General features: G+C 40.6%; 1 pseudogene; it reads left to right on the plus strand.

The window, feature by feature from the left end:
• The first annotated feature begins 3222 nt into the window (after positions 1-3222).
• Positions 3223-16031, plus strand: LOC124986449 (rho GTPase-activating protein 29-like; annotated as a pseudogene).
• The last annotated feature ends 230 nt before the right edge of the window (positions 16032-16261 follow it).

Here is a 16261-nt window from a genome sequence, read left to right on the forward strand (position 1 = left end):
AGATGAAATTGGCATCACATACTGATTTCCTAAGTCTAGATGTTACACCCGCAGGGCTGTTTACCATGCTCCTCTTCTTGTATTTCCTGTAAATTGATCCTGTTGTGCAGGCGTGATCAAATTTCCATTTGGTCTTTTGGAATATTGTGGAATGTGAATTTCCATCAGAGGTCACAATGCCTGCTCATCTCTCTTTTGTGGCAAGAACCATGATGATCATTACCTACATCCATTATGCTTGAAATTTTTCATTATGAAAAATCCAAAGATAAATTTAACATGTTTGGTGGCAGAAAATGCAGTAACCATATATTCACTGACAGGAAAATAGCTGAGATGCATTGTTACATGAAAAGAACAAGCTGAGAAATTATATACACAGTGGGCCCATTTATGATGACAATAATGTGTCTGTGTACATACGCATAAGAATATGGGTGCTTGGACCAAAGCTTTAGGCAAGGGGTAGGCAGATGTTTGGACAGCAAAAGATTTTTTAAGCCTTCCTCTGTTTCTATATTGTTTAAATGTTTTATGAAGGGAATATATTTATGTATTAGCTAAAACAGTAAATCATACTTAAAAAAACGTTTGTAACTATCACCTTAAAAATATTCTCCTCCCTAAATATTTATGTTTATTTATGATTATCATTATTAAAATCCTGGAAAGAAAATGACTGTTGATTGGAAGATGTAGCTACATAAGCCAAACACATTTTTGGAAATCACATCAGCTCATCCTTTCACTAGCAGCAAAAGACTATTTCCCAAACTCTCCTAATCACTTGTCCTTGACTCAAAATATGTTCAAACCTTCGCCCAAGACTTTCGAGCAGGCCAAAATGAAGTAGCCTCTTTTCTACTAGGTACACTGTCTTGCAGGCCAAAGTTGCAGAAGGGCTGAGTGATATCTTGATATTTGCCTCACCCATCACTACATAGAAGCAGGCAGTGTGTCCATTGTCCTGGAGAAGTTGGTGGAAATGATGGGAATGATGGGGAAAAAAATGGAAGAATAGATGATCTGAAGTAAAAAAAAAAAAAAGAATAAAATAGGAGGTATCACTATGTCTGGTCTTAAGACATAGGACAGAGCTGTAGTAACCAAGACTGCAAGATACTGGCCTGAAAAGCTCACACAAAGACCAATGAAACAAAATAGAGATTCCAAAAATAATTCAATGCATCTACAACCAACTGATTGTCAACAAAGTGTCCAAAACCACACATGGGAGAAAGGGCAGGCTTTTCAGGAATGGTTCTGGACATATACATAAAGAAGATTAAAACTTGATCCTTATTTCTCTCATGTTACATAAAAAAATTTAAAATAGATATAAGAATGGAAACTATGAAACCACTAGAAGAAAACATAGGAGAAACATTGCAAGATATTGGTATAGACAGTGGTTTTTGATAAGACTTTTAAAGGCACATAGAAGAAAAGCAAAAGGAGAAAAATGGGACTGAATAAAGCGAAGAAACTTCTGTGACCCAAAGAAAGCAATCAAAAGTGGAAACAGACCACCTGCAGAACAGGAGAAAATCTCTGCAAGCTATTCGTTTGACAAAGGATCAAAATCCAGAAAATACAAGGAACTCAAAAAACTTAAACACAGCCAGGCACACTGGCACGTGCCTTTAATCCCAGAGGCTTGGGAGACTGAGGCAGGAGGACTGCAGTTCAAAGCCAGCTCAGCAGCTTATTGAGGCCCTAAGCAACTCACTGAGACCCATCTCTAAAGAAAATACAAAAAGGGCTGAATATGTGACTTGGTGGTTAACCGCCTCTGACTAATTCCGGTACCAACCAACTAACCAACCAAGCAACAAACAAAAAACCTAAACACAAACAAAAAGTCAAATTATAAAATTGACCAATGATCTCAAAACACATTCTCAAAGGAAGAAACACCAATGACCAGCAAGTACGTGAAAAAATGTTCAACATCTTTAGCCACCCAGGAAATGCAAATGAAAACCATAGATTGTCATCATGTCACCTCAGTTAAAATGACAATTATCAGAAAAGGAAAACATAACAAATAATGGTGAAAATTTGAAAAAAGGAAACCCAGGGTTAGTAGGAATGTCAATTAATACTGTCAGTCATGGAGATTCTTCCAAAGACTACAAAAAGATCAAGCATAGGATCCTGCTATCCCACTTCTGGGTATGTACCCAGAGGAAATAAAATCAGTATATCAAAGAGATACTGGTAGTCCCTTCTCTGTTTCCACACTGAAAACAATAGCCAACATACAGAATTCACCTCGTTGTTCATAATAGGTATGCAGATACAGGTATATGTTTATTACATATGTGTAAACATACATGTATATACATACATAGTCATTGAATGAAATATTATTTACCCATAACAGTGAAGGAAATTTGATATTTTCAGCAAAATTCATAAAACTGCAGGATACTATGTAAAGTGAAATGAACCAGATACAAAAAGACAAATACAGAATCTACTGCATACTGTATTTTCTTTGTTCACATGTGGAAGCTAAATAAATAAATGAATAAAATTAAAAAGTCAGTGTGAAAGGAAACTAGTAATTACCACAGGTTGGGAAAGAGAGTGGACAGTTATGATAGGGGAAGGCTGGATAATGGGAGCCAGAACAGAGAGAAGGATGACATTCTAGTGATCTCCAGCCCAGTAGGGTGACAGTAGCTAAGAACCCATTCTATCTTTTACAAAGAAATAGCAGAGGGGGGCTCAGAGGCTCCAAACATCAAGAAATAATGAGGAGAGGGAAATGCTAATCACCCTGATTTGTTCAGTGCACACTGTCCACATGGATTGAAATATGACCCTGGGCCCCTTCCATAGGCTCCACTCCATGTGTTCATTCCAAAGAAAAAAAGCAGGCGCGAGTAAGTAGGAGCCATAAATATGTACCAAGGGGAAATCACAATTAAAAAGTGCAATAACGAACAGAAAAACATGATGGGTGGTCTCAATCCTGGAGTGACCACATGGGAGAGACTTCAATTGAGGACGATGAACAGAACTGGCTCCCCCAGAACCTTAAGGAGAAAAAGTACTGAGAAAAAACGAGGAGACATTCGGCACCCGAGGTCGCAAAGAGGAAACTTGGCTTTATTGGAGTTTCAGAAGGAGAGAGACTTTAGAGAGAGTTTAGAAAGAGCAAGACTGAAAGCATGAAAAAAAATGCTGACTAGAAGGTCAAGTTAGGCGAGAGACATGGTTGTACAGCTGCAAGAAGCTGCAGAGGATGGCGGGGCCCAGAGCGCTGGGCAGCGCTGGTGTCTAGGACGCAGGACGGGGCTCAGGACTGCAGAGCAGACCTCAGGCCAGGTGCCATCCCCAGTGGGGGGCTTGCAGTGGCCCTGAACAATGGTGGCAGTGGGCAGGGCAGAGTGCTCTGGAGTTCTGATCCTGGCACCAGGTCGCAAGTGTTCCAGGTGGGGACATTGCCAATCTTTCTGTGCAGCCAGAGTGGGGTTACTCCTCAGGAGCCACAGGCAAGACTTGCTGGTGGACTTACCTCAATTAGGTCCCCAAACACTTCCCGCAGCCTCTTTTCCTTTTCTTAGTCACTCACCTTCATCGTCTCCCTAGGATTCAGGATTATTGTTACAAACTTGGTCTCCTTTGGAAATAGTGTGACAAATGCCTGTTTCTCATGAAAATGTCCCTGAGAAATAATTCTGCAAGGCTGGTCAACTCATCCAATAAAAAAGAAAAATTTTCTACTATGGAACAAGACCCAGTGCTGGGAAGAAACACTGACTCTGTGGAATTGGCCTTGACCTACGCCAAAATCTTGGCAATATATATAAAGAACATAGTGTCATGGGTGGAGAAAAAGCTTCACTTGCAATTGGAGTCCACCAGAAATATAGGAAAGTTGACAGAGGCGACTGGAGCAAACATTGGGCTGGAGAAGTTCATGCCCCTGCAGTCTCTGTTCACCAGTGCTCTCCTCAACGACACACAAAACAGTCACCTTTTAGAAGAAAGAATTGTAGCTCTCCAAGCCAACAAATTTCCAGAGCCTCTACTGGGGAGGAAAAATGAAATGGAAAAACAAAGGAAAGAAATAAAGGCACCTTGGAAATAGGAACAAAAGGAAATGCTTAAAACAGAAGCTGCTCTCAAAAAGGCAAAATTGTTATGCACACAATGTCAACATGAATATGAAAAAGCAAAATTGTTCATGTTTTGTGCAGAGGAGAAGCATCAGGGCTTAAGGAGTGGATTAGTGAAACATCTCCACAAGCACCTAGCAAGAAAGTGCATGTTGGAAGAGCAAGCCCTTCACAAAGTGGAAGCAGCCAATGAGCTCTACAGAGTGTGTGTAAAAAAGGTTGAAGAAAGACGAATGCTCATGAAAATACCAAGAGAGAAATTTTAACACGACTCAGGACCCTTGTTTGCAGTGTGATCGCACCCTGAAAGCTGTAACAGTTAACCACTTCCAGATGCAGCACCTGCAGGCTGCCTCCCTTGCAAACAGCTTCCAGTCTCTCTCTGACAATGCCAAACTCTATGATCCAGGCCACAAGTACGGTGAATGTGTTAAGGTTACAAGTTCAACAGGAGAAGAAGAAGTTGACGGGAGTGGAAGGAAACCATTAGCGAGCAGTTCCCAGACATCTGGATGTGGCCCTGCTGACTCTTCAGAGGATGTTGTGCCCCTTCCTGAGAGTTGTGACAAAATTGAAGAGGACAGATGCTCTGCTGACTCCATAGAGAATGTTGTGTACCTTCCTGACAGCTGTGACAAAACTGAAGAGGACAGATGACCTGCTGACACTCTAGAGGACACTGTGTGCCTTCCTGACAGTTGTGACAAAACTGAAGAGGACAGATGCCCTGCTGACTTTCTAGAGGATGTTGAGCACCTTCCTGAGAGTTGTGGTAACACTGAAAAGAAGAGAAGCTCTGCTGACTCTTTAGAAGATGCTGTGCACCTTCCTGACAGTGGAAATCAAATTGAAGAAGACAGATGCTCTGCTGACTCTCTAGAAGCAGTTGTGCACCTTCATGACAGTTGTGATAAAATTGAACAGGATAGAAGCTCTGCTAATTCTCTAGAGGATGTTGTGCACCTTCCTCACAGTTGTGATAAAATTGAAGAAGACAGATGCTCTGCTGTCTCTATAGAGAATGTTGTGCACCTTCCTGACAGTTGTGATAAAGTTAAAGAAGACCTATGCTCTGATAACTCTATAAACGATGTTATGTGCTTCCTGACAGTGGTGATAAAGGTGAAGAGGACAGATTCTTTGCAGAAACTAGAGAGGATATTGTGTGCCTTCCTGACAGTTGTGATAAAATTGAACAGGATAGAAGTTCTGCTGACTCTCTAGAAGATGTTGTGCACCTTCCTCACAGTTGTGATAAAATCGAAGAAGACAGATGCTCTGCTGACTCTCTAGAGGATGTTATGTGCATTCCTGACAGTGGAAATAAAATTGAACAAGTCAGATACCCTGTTGACTCTCTAGAGGATGTTGTGCACCTTCCTCACAGTTGTGATAAAGTTGAAGAGGACAGACACTCTGCTGACTCTAGAGAGGATGTTGTGTGCCTTCCTGACAGTGGTAATAAAATCAAAGAGGACAGATGCTCTATCTCTGCAGAACTAACAGGTTCTCCTTCCCTAAGATCAGGGACATTTGGGATGGTCAGTGACTCTGAGAGACCTGGAGGGAGCAGTGAATCTCATATGTGAATCCAGAATCTTGAAGTCCAGACCACTTCCATCCAAAGCATCCACAAACCCCATCCAGTGGAACCATGTCTCCTGCAGATGATTTAGGTACAAGAGAGCCACCTTCCCCTCCACAAGCTGGACCCACTTCCCTTGGAGCAGTGAAGCAAACGCTGATGCCGAAAGCAGCTGTCACTCACAAGTTCTGACAATTGAGATTCCCCACAAAATGCAGAGATTGTGAAGGCACTGTAGTGTTCCAAGGTGTCGAGTGTGAAGAGTGTCTCCTTGTTTGTCATCGAAAATATCTGGACAACTTAGTCATCATCTGTGGCCACCAGAAACTTCTGGGAAAAATACACCTATTTGGAGCCAAATTCACACAAGTGGCCCAAAAGGAGCCCGAAGGCATTCCTTTCATACTCAAGATCTGTGCCTCAGAGATTGAGAAGAGAGCCTTGTGTGTCCAGGGGATCTATCATGTAAGCGGAAACTAAGCAAGAAATGAAAAGCTGTGTCGAGCTTTGGAGAATGGAAGGCACTTGGTGGACATTTCAGCATTTACTTCACATGACATCTGTGAGGTCTTAAAACTATACCTTCAACAGCTCCCAGAACCATTTCTTGTATTCTGTTTGTACGAGGACTTTATAGACCTTGCCAAAGAGATCCAACATGTGAATGAAGAACAAGACACTGAAAAGGATGACCTCGAGGACAAGAAATGTCCAAATTTGCCTACTGAAATGAACCAAATTCTTCTCAGAAGCAAGGGCTTTCTACGACAATTGCCAACATCCAATTTTAACAGTCTTCAGTACCTCATTGAACATCTTAAGCAGGTAGCAGATTGTACCAAAGAAAACAAGATGGACTACAAAAACTTGGGAGTGATATTCAGACCCAGTCTCATCAGGCCACGGCCCACGACTGCTCCTGTCACCATCTCCTCCCTTGCTGAATACTCCAATCAGGCACAGTTGGTGGAGTTCCTCATTACTTACTCAGAGAAGATCTTCCATGGGTCCCCACAGCCTCAGGTGGCTATGGGGAGTGCAGAACGCCAGCAAAATGCACTCCAGGAAGAAGTGACAATGAGCGTCAGCATCAGTGGTGAGCATTCCAGCGGTGTCACACCACCCAAGGAGCCCTACACAGAGCCAGCCAGGTCAATAGGAGAGGCCTCAGAGAGACGGTCCTCCCATTCCAACCCTCTTGCTCCTGCCAGAGCACCCAGAATGCTGCAGCCCCAGCACTGGACACCACTTTATAAACGACGAACCCCACCAGCAATGTCAGGGGACTGAGGAGAGGCCAGTTTCGCTCAGCAGCGGCACCTCCCGGCACAGCTCCCACTCCCTGGAGTCCAGGAGTCCAGTGGAGAAATCAGCTCCCGACGTGGACAGCACCTCAGCTGGTCCTTTGCAGCCAGGAGGGCAGCCTCCAGAGAACTCAGAGGAGCGCGGCCTGCCTGACGTGAGTCCAACGTGCTAAACCAGCGCACCTGTGGGCAGCCCTTCACGATGACGTCCCACAATTTGTGTGGGGTTGTCAAAATTCAGTTTTTCTTTTTGTTCTTCTGTTTTCTGCTATTGTGTTTGATTTGGAAAGAATGTTTAGTAGGACCCCTCTTGTATAGGATTGCCAAAGTGTATATCTTGCTGTTTGTCCTTGTGTCCTATTTGCTAGTCACATTGCACGGTAGTGTTGTGATCGGGCCACATTTGTGCCTCACTGGAATCATCTCTAACTTCTGTGTTTCTGAAGTTGTGCAGAAATAAGTATCATCATCTTAAATTTCAAATACTTTTCCCCATGAAATGGTCCATTTAAATGCATCCCTAATGTATGATGTAGTTCTCAACAAATCTGCAGTGTGAAGTTTTTATTGCTGCAAGAGAATTTTTCAACTAAAAGAGCAAATCACAACACAAACAGATCAATACTCTTAACTTATTAACATAAACATCACAAAGTTCTAATGCAATTCTATAATGGTCTTTGTTGGGTGTGTATGTGTTTTCCCATACAATTTGAGAGTGTGACTTTGACCATTTGTGTGTGTATAGTATACACATAAGCATTTATTTTTCAGTTGGCAATTCACTTAACTTTTGACTATTTACATAATGGCCAAAAAGTTTGCAAATCTTTGTTAATTGCATTCTAATTGTCAGTTTTGACATATCAATTAACGTAAAAAAGAAAATATACTTCAACCTACATTTTGAATTATATAGTTTTGTTATATATTTTAGTTATTAGATTATAATTATATAGTTTAGTCCTTTGGCTTATATAACATTATATCTTATATCTCACTTGACAGTTTTATTATTTATTATTACATATGACAGTTTTCATATCTTACTTGACAGATATTATTTTATCTTATATCTTATGTGACAGTTCTACATATCAATTAGTTTGCACAAAGAAAATACACTTAAACATATTTTTAAATTTTATAGTTTACTAATATCTTATTTGGATTTCTATGGTTTTAATACACCAAGAATTTTTTACCCCTTAGGTTCATCTGTAGAAATTTTTATGACAGTTCCAAACATTTCGATATTTTCTATAATGGTCTTAAGAAATGCCTGTTTCAGACGTTTTTAAATTCAATGCATTTTCTCTTGATATTGTTTGGGTTTTGTTATAAATAGTCTTTGTTTGTAAAATTTTTGACTTATAAATCATTTTATCTGCTTTTTCCACCTGGACTTTCAAATATTGAAAATGTATATTTAACTAGAACCAAGCGAAAATTTATTTAATTTCTCTCAGAGTGTAGAACTCAAGTCTCATTGTTTGGAGTGTGAGAGAAGGGATAGATGATTGGATCTGTTTCATTTACAAAATGTCAAGTTTTCATAACTAGTGAATTTCTGTAATTTTTGGAATTTTATCATTTTTTCTAAAATAGGATAGAAGTATAAATCTATATAAGTTTTTTTACTTATATCCTATTTCTAGCTTATGTCCTGTAGCTATCTTTCTATCTATCCATCCTATGTCTTATTTCTTTTACACTTATATCCTATTTCTATCCTATTTACCTATGTCTAAAATAGGATATAAGTAAAAACGTATCCATCATTTTGTCTAAAATAGGATATGAATATAAATTCATATATGTTTTTTACTTATATCCTATTTCTAACATATCCCCTTTCTATCTTTCTATCTTTCTATCTAAATTTATGTCTTTCTATCTTATATTTTATTTCTATTTTTTTTACTTATATCCCATTTCTTTCATTTTTCCTATATCTTAAAGAGGAAATATGTGAAAACTTATACATTGTTTTGTCTAAAATAGGAGAATAGGATATCAAATAGGATATATACTATTTCAGACAAAATGATGCCTAAGTTTTTACTTATATCCCATTTTAGATATAGATTAATAGGATATAAGTATACACTTATATAAGTTTATTTTACTTCTATCCTATTTTAGACAAAATGATGGAACCCAGAAAATAACAGGAATACTCTAGTTATAAAAACTTGATATTTTATAGATGAAACAGATCCAGTCATCTATCTCGGGCAGTCAGGGTGCAACCCATATCTGCAGATACATCTGTCTTAGCTGTCTAGTTACAGGCCTTCATAGAAACCATAAGGCATGAATCATCATGGGGTGTTGAAAAAGATACCTATTGGCTCCTTACACGGGGAAATCCTGTGGTTAAGGGGTTAAAGATGTCATTTGTTGTATCTTAACATCAGACTGACTTTTTAAAAATATTTTTGGTTATGCTAACACTAGACAAAAATCTTTTTTTTTTTTTTTTGGAAAAATTTACCTGAAAACATATAATTTTATAGTGTGATTAATCCCAGGGAATTTGGTATGAGCCAGAGTGCTTCCCTTTTATATGTGCAGGACTCTAGTAAGGATGGCCAGGGATTTTTACAATATGGGTGCAAGGTACCTCAGCCAATTTGAAACTTCATGGGTGGTTTGGAGTCACATTTAATGTCTCCATCAGAATGTCAGAAACACTTTAGGCATCATTGGACCATACTGGAATCTTAAAATACAACTGTGAATTATTTTAAAGAGAGCATTCAATTTGTCATTTTTTCATCAAGAATATTTCTTGTAAGCAGACGACTTCTTAAAAATCTGTTTTGGTGGGTAAAGGTTTTAATATTGCCCAACATAATGCTGCAGTAGCATTAAAAACATGTATTTCTTCACATCTCCCCGCTATGGACATATGTAACACTATTTGGAATTATACTCAGCTTAACTGCTACACTTATGTCTAGGCAGTGCTTGGGTTCTTATCCAGCAACATCTTGGACACGTCACTGTAATATGCTGCCACCGTGTGTACCAAAAATACATGAAAATGGTTGAACATGGACTGTCTACATATGTATGTAAAATTGTCTGTGAGATGCTGCTGCTGCCACTGAACACAAAATATGTTCTAGTGGACTTGAATCCTAGTGGCCAGTTCTGTGATACTGTATGTACCGTACAGCTGTTGACAGGAGAAAGACTGTTTAGTGAATATTTGTTAATTTTTATTGTTGTAATCAAAGATGATTTCAGAATGAAATTTTAATGTCCTACCTTAAATAATAAAATGTATATAAAACAGACAAAATGAATTGCCTCTTTCTGAATGTGTGAACTCTAAAAAAAAATCAGACTTTTTTGTACTTAAAGTCCTGTGTCTTTTTTCCCACATACTGTGCCCTTTCCCATCTTTGCTGCATATGGTACCCTCAATGTGAACTTTTTAATAAAGAATTTTGTTTTTCCTATAATGAAGACATTATTTTTTAAAATATATATATATTTTTAGTCATAGAGAGACACAATGCCTTTATTTTATTTATTTATTTTTACGTGGTGCTGAGGATCGAACCCAGTGCCTCCCATGTGCTAGGCAATTGCTCTACCACTGAGCCACAACCCCAGCCCAAGACATTATTTTTCACACCAAAAATAATTATAAAAAGCTGTGGGAACCTGAAGATTGCAGGAGAAACCTGACATGGTGGCAATATGCCTTTCACCCCAGCAGCTTGGGAGGCTGAGTCAAGAGTATGACAGATTCACAGCCAGCCTCAGCTACTTAGGGAGGCTGTTAGCAACAAAGGGGACCCTGTCTCTAAATAAAATATAAAAGGTGTTGGGGATGTGGCTCAGTGTGCTTGAGAGTCCTTGGGTTCAATTCCCAATAACCACCACCGCCCCCCAGAAAAAAAAAATTCCAGGAGAAACCAAAAGATTATTTCACACCCATAAAAAGAAAGAAATCATGCCTTATTTATAGGGATACACCAATTAGAGCTTCTCGTCTGATACAATAGAGGCCAAAGGAAGTGGTACAACATTTTGAATAATAAAAAAAATCAATGAAAAAAAAAAAAGGAAAACTTTACATCTGGCAAATGACAGGGAAATGAAGACCTTCTCAGGGGAAGAGAAACTGAGAGAATTTGTTGACAGAAGTCCCACCCAAAAGGGACAGCCTAGTAAGTTCTCAGCATGAGAAAAAATGATAAAGGAAGGGATCCTGGAACATCAGACATGAGGAGAGCTGGCTGGGTGGTGGCTCAGGGGCAGAGGCTCACCTAGCACAGGTGAGGCGCTGGGTTCCATTCTCAGCACCACACACAGATCAATAAACAAAGGCTCGTCAACAACTAATGAAAATATGTTCATTAAATATGAAGAGAGAAGTTAATGAGCAATAATATGGGCAAGTAAAACAGGTTTCTATTCTCACATTTTCTCTTTTTCAAGTTTATAAATTTCTGCACTAAAAATATTGTAAATTATTTTTATTGTTCTGTAATCATTGTACGCATCACAATTGTACACAATTGTATCACAGTGTAATATTTCTAACCACACATGTGGCAGGCACTGATCAAATCCAGCCTCCCTTTCCCACTCTCCTCCTTCCCCAGCCTCTTGCTGTCACTCAGGTCAATGTTTTCAGCCTCCACATGTGACAGAGAACTTACAGGACTTCTCTGAGCTGCACTATTTCACTTCACAAAATATCCTTCACTTTGGTTCATTTTCTGTAAATGACACACTCTTAAAGTTTTCTTTATAATTTTTATGGTTGAAGTAAATTACATTAATGACTAATGAGATTCTTAATGCAATAGAGGAAATATTTGAGATAATAAGTTATAAATGAGGGAAAGTAAAGGGAAGTTAGGTTTCTATACTTCACTCAAATTGATACAATAACAATACCAGTAGACTGATTAAGTGACATACATGGAAAACAAAGGAACCACCAGAAAACCTCTACAAAAACATATCTTTGAAATACTACAGAACACATAGATGGAACACATTTCAAAGAAATCAAATAATTATAGGAAGGTAGAAAAAATAGATAAAAAGACAGTAACACTACCAAACACTAAACAAGTTTTAAAAACCAGGAAGTGGCTGGGCATGGTGGCACATGACTTTAATCCCAGTCACTCAGGAGTTCAAAGTAGGAGGATCACAAGCTCAAAGCCAGCTTCAGCAAGTTAGCAAGGCCCTAAGAACTTAGGAAGATCCTACCTTAAATAAAATAGAAAAACAGCTGGGATATGGCTCAGTGGTTACCTCCCCTGGATTCAATCCCTATTGTCTAAAAACCCAAAAAACAAAAACATGAATTGCTATATTAGTATCAGATAAATTAGACTTCAGAACAAAGAATCATACCATAGATGGAAAAGGACACTGATGTGAATAAAAATGTTCGACCCACAAATACACATGGCAATTCTGAATGTGTACGCACCAAACAACACAGCTGTCAAATCTGTGAAGCAAAACCTGCCCAAAATGACAGAAATTAAAAAAAAAAAAAAAAAAAAAAAAAACACAGATAAGAGTTCATGACTTCAACATCCCTTTCTCAACCATTTAACAAGCTGGACAGGAGAGTTCAGCAACACAAGCAGCCAACAGATCTACTAGGCAGTTAGAAAATTACTTGACCGTTATAAAACATTAGCAGCAGAACTTCTCTTCAGTGACAACAGAACATGAGCTCAGGGGGACACATCCTGGGCCATAAAACAGCCTCAAATCATAACAGAAAACCCTCCAAACACTTGGAGTCTGAGCAGCATACTTTTACCTGATCAAAAGGAAAGTTTCAAGGATATTTGAAAAACACAAGGATTTGAATGAAAATCATTTCAATGAGACATGGCTTTAAATTGCAGAAAGTGAAGTTTATTGCACACTGTGTATATTCAAAAAAGGAAACTTCAAATCAGTAATCTAGTCTCCTACCTAAACAATATTTTTTAAGTGAGCAAAAGAAATCCAAAGAAAGTAAAAGAAACCTAAAACACAAAAAGAAAGAGTATAACAAAGATGAGAGCATAAATCAATGAACCTGAAAACAGAAAAACACTAGGGGGTTAATGAAACAAGGAACTGGTTCTTTGAAAATGTCAAGGAAATTAACAAACTTCCAGCAAGACAGACAGAAAAGATGCATATTATCAATATGACAAATGAAACAAGAATATCACTACAATCCCTGCAGATATCAAAAGAATACTAAAAGAACCACTTTACAAATAATTCAACAATTTAGATGAAATGGTTCAATTCCTCAAAAAGGACAAACTAATACAACTCCTACAATATGAAGCAGATTATTTAAATAATCTGCTATAAACTGTAAACTGGGTTCAGTCGTGCAGGCCTGTCATCCCAATAGCTCAGGAGGCTGAGGCAGGAGGATGGCAAATTCAAGGGCAGCCTTGGCAAGTTAGCAAGACCTTGTCTCAAAAGAAAAAATAAATATGGTTGGGGATGTGGCTCAGTGGAAAAGTACTCCTGGGTTCAATCCTCAGTACCAAATTTTAAAAAATAAGAGAAAAAAAAAGAAAAGAAAATAATAAATAGTCTTATAACTATTAAGATAGTGAATTAATCATTTTTAAAATTTTTCCAAACAAGAAATCTTCAGGACTAGGGAGTTTCATTACAGAATTTTGATAAACTAACACCAATTCAACATGAGCTCTTGCAGAAAATAAGAAAGAACACTTTTTCAATTCATCTTTAAAGCCGGTAGAACCTTGGTACCAAAACATGAGTAAAAAGAAGAAGACAATACAGAAAAAAAAACTACACACTAATATCCCTCATTTATATATATATATATATATACGTATATATATATATATATACGTATATATACGTATATATATATATATAAATAAATATTGGGAGATTGAATTCAGCAGCATATACAGAAATTGTACACCATGGCAAAAGGGGCTTATTCTAGTTACCTAAAGCTGATTCAACATTCAGTAATCATCAGTCTTGTCCACCTCAGTAACAGGTCAAAGGAGAAAAATTATATGATCATATCAATTAATTCAGAAAAAAACTAATAGAATTCCAAACCCATTCACAAGTAAATCTCTCAGAAAAATTAAAATAGAACTTCCTTAACTTGAGAAAGGGCATATAGGAAAAAAACCCTACAGCTAGCATCAACACTGAGGAGAAATCATGAAAGTTTTCCAATAAAATTGTGAAAGAGATGAGGCTGTCTACTCTCACTACCCTTATTCAAGCTACAGCTGCAGATTCCACCCAAGTCAATAAGGCAAGAAAGGAAAATGAAAGGAATATGGATCAAAAAGGAACAACTCTTTATATTTGCACATAAAATAATTGTTTATATAAAAAGCAAAGATGAGTGACAGCCCCTGGGCCTGCGAACTGTAGGAGCAGGTGTACCCGACACAACGCTGCCCCTGAGGCCAGCTGCTTCCAGAGGCTGTGCAGGTGGAAGTCCATTGGCAGGCTCTGTGGTGTCCAGCCTCCAAGCCTGTCCCACCTGGCTTCTCAGCATTGGACAATGACTGTCCCTCCATCTCTGTTCACTTGGATGTAAAATGTTCCCAGTATGCAGGGTTTTCACGGGATAAAGGAGAAAACTCAATTGTAGCACAGCAAGACCTCAAGAAATGTTAGGTATTAATATTAGCGGCTGCCAGAGAGAGTGAGGCCAGGCTGCACGCTGGGGCAGAGTGACATTGGCCACCGAGAGCTCATGTGCTCTGCATCTGCCACCCCAGGGGCAGGCTTGCGGTGAGGCCAGTGCACCGTGGCAAGGCATGGACAAGAGCACTGGCTTGCTGAGTGTGCCCTGTGGCTGGGGTTCCCTATGGCTCACTTGACTCAGTATTTCATGTAATTCTCTCATGTTGCTGGGAAGGTGGGCCTCGTGGCTCCTGTTGGACAAGAGAATGTGGAGGCTTTCTCAGGCTGTTTTCTGTTGCTAGAACAAACTGCCTGAGACTGGGTCATTCATGTAGCCTAGAGAGGTTTCTTGGCTTATTATGGTCCCGGAGGCTGGAAGCCCAGGGCACAGAGCTGACATCAGGTGAGGCCTTCTTGCTCCACTGTGTCATGGCAGAGGCATTGCATGGTGAGACATGGTTAGTGTGCCAGCTCAGGTCCCCACTGATACCACCATGGGAGGCCCACCCTCGTGACCTCTTCTAACTCCGGTTACCTCCCAAAGCTCCACCTCCGAATACCATGACACATGAATTTGGAAGTCAGTTTCCAACACGTGAATGCTTGGGGACACCTTGAATCCACAGCTGGGGCCTAGGAGGTGGGAGAGAAAAGCAGCACTATCAGGTGGTCCTCCCTCTGGCCTGTCCCCTTTCTCCAGGGCTAGTGGTGGCAGTGGGCACGCGGGAGACACATCTCACCCTCAGGGAAGGCCTGGCCTCCTGAGGGCACGAACCCAGCCACGTGGTTCTCAGCCCTTGTGGGCGGGGACTTGGTGGCTTGTCACCCATTCAGAGAGAAGGGCCAGGCTGAGGTGACCCAGGACTTCTCGAGCACCCAGGGTTCCCAGGTCCCAGGTGCAGAGCGGAGAGAGGCTGCCGTGGGCTTCCTGAGCCCAGGTGGGGCAGCCCTCACTGTCTCCTGAGTGGCTCTGTGGCTCTGCCGAGGACCAGGGTGCCACCAGGAGAGGGCTGCAGGGTGGGTTCCTGTCTCCAGTGGCCGCAGGGACATCACTGACCCCCCACTCAGATCTCTGGGCTGCCCTGCCCACTTCTTCTGCCCGGCCGCCATGGACTCTGTGAATTTCTAAGACCCCAATGTCCCAGGCGCCATGCTGCTTTTCCCTCCCGTGTAGCTTCTCAGGTTGCCGCGGCCTTCCAGCCAGAGTGGCTCACAGCGCCTGCCCGCTCCTTGCTCCCAGGCGCCCTGCTCTCCCTCCATGGCTGTGAGGCCCAGGCTGGAGAGCTGCCCACACTCTCTTGTGCCTCTGGGCAGCTGCGATGAGCCCAGCAGCCCGGGCGGCCTGATGGCCTGGCTGGGCCAGTGCCCAGCATGGCTCTGCCCACATCTGTCCCGTCCTGGCTGAGGCTGGGGCGTGGGGCAGGTGGCCTGTCTCCCTTGATGCCTTCCCTTGGGGGCTGGCCTCAGACTGCACGACAGCTGGATTCCCCAGAGCATGGGTCCCAGAGGTCGAGCAGAAGCTGCCAGGTGTCTAACCCTGGCCGTGGGGGTCA

The sequence above is a fragment of the Sciurus carolinensis genome, chromosome 6 (assembly GCF_902686445.1).
Source record: "Sciurus carolinensis chromosome 6, mSciCar1.2, whole genome shotgun sequence".
In the NCBI taxonomy this organism is placed as follows: Eukaryota; Metazoa; Chordata; class Mammalia; order Rodentia; family Sciuridae; genus Sciurus; species Sciurus carolinensis.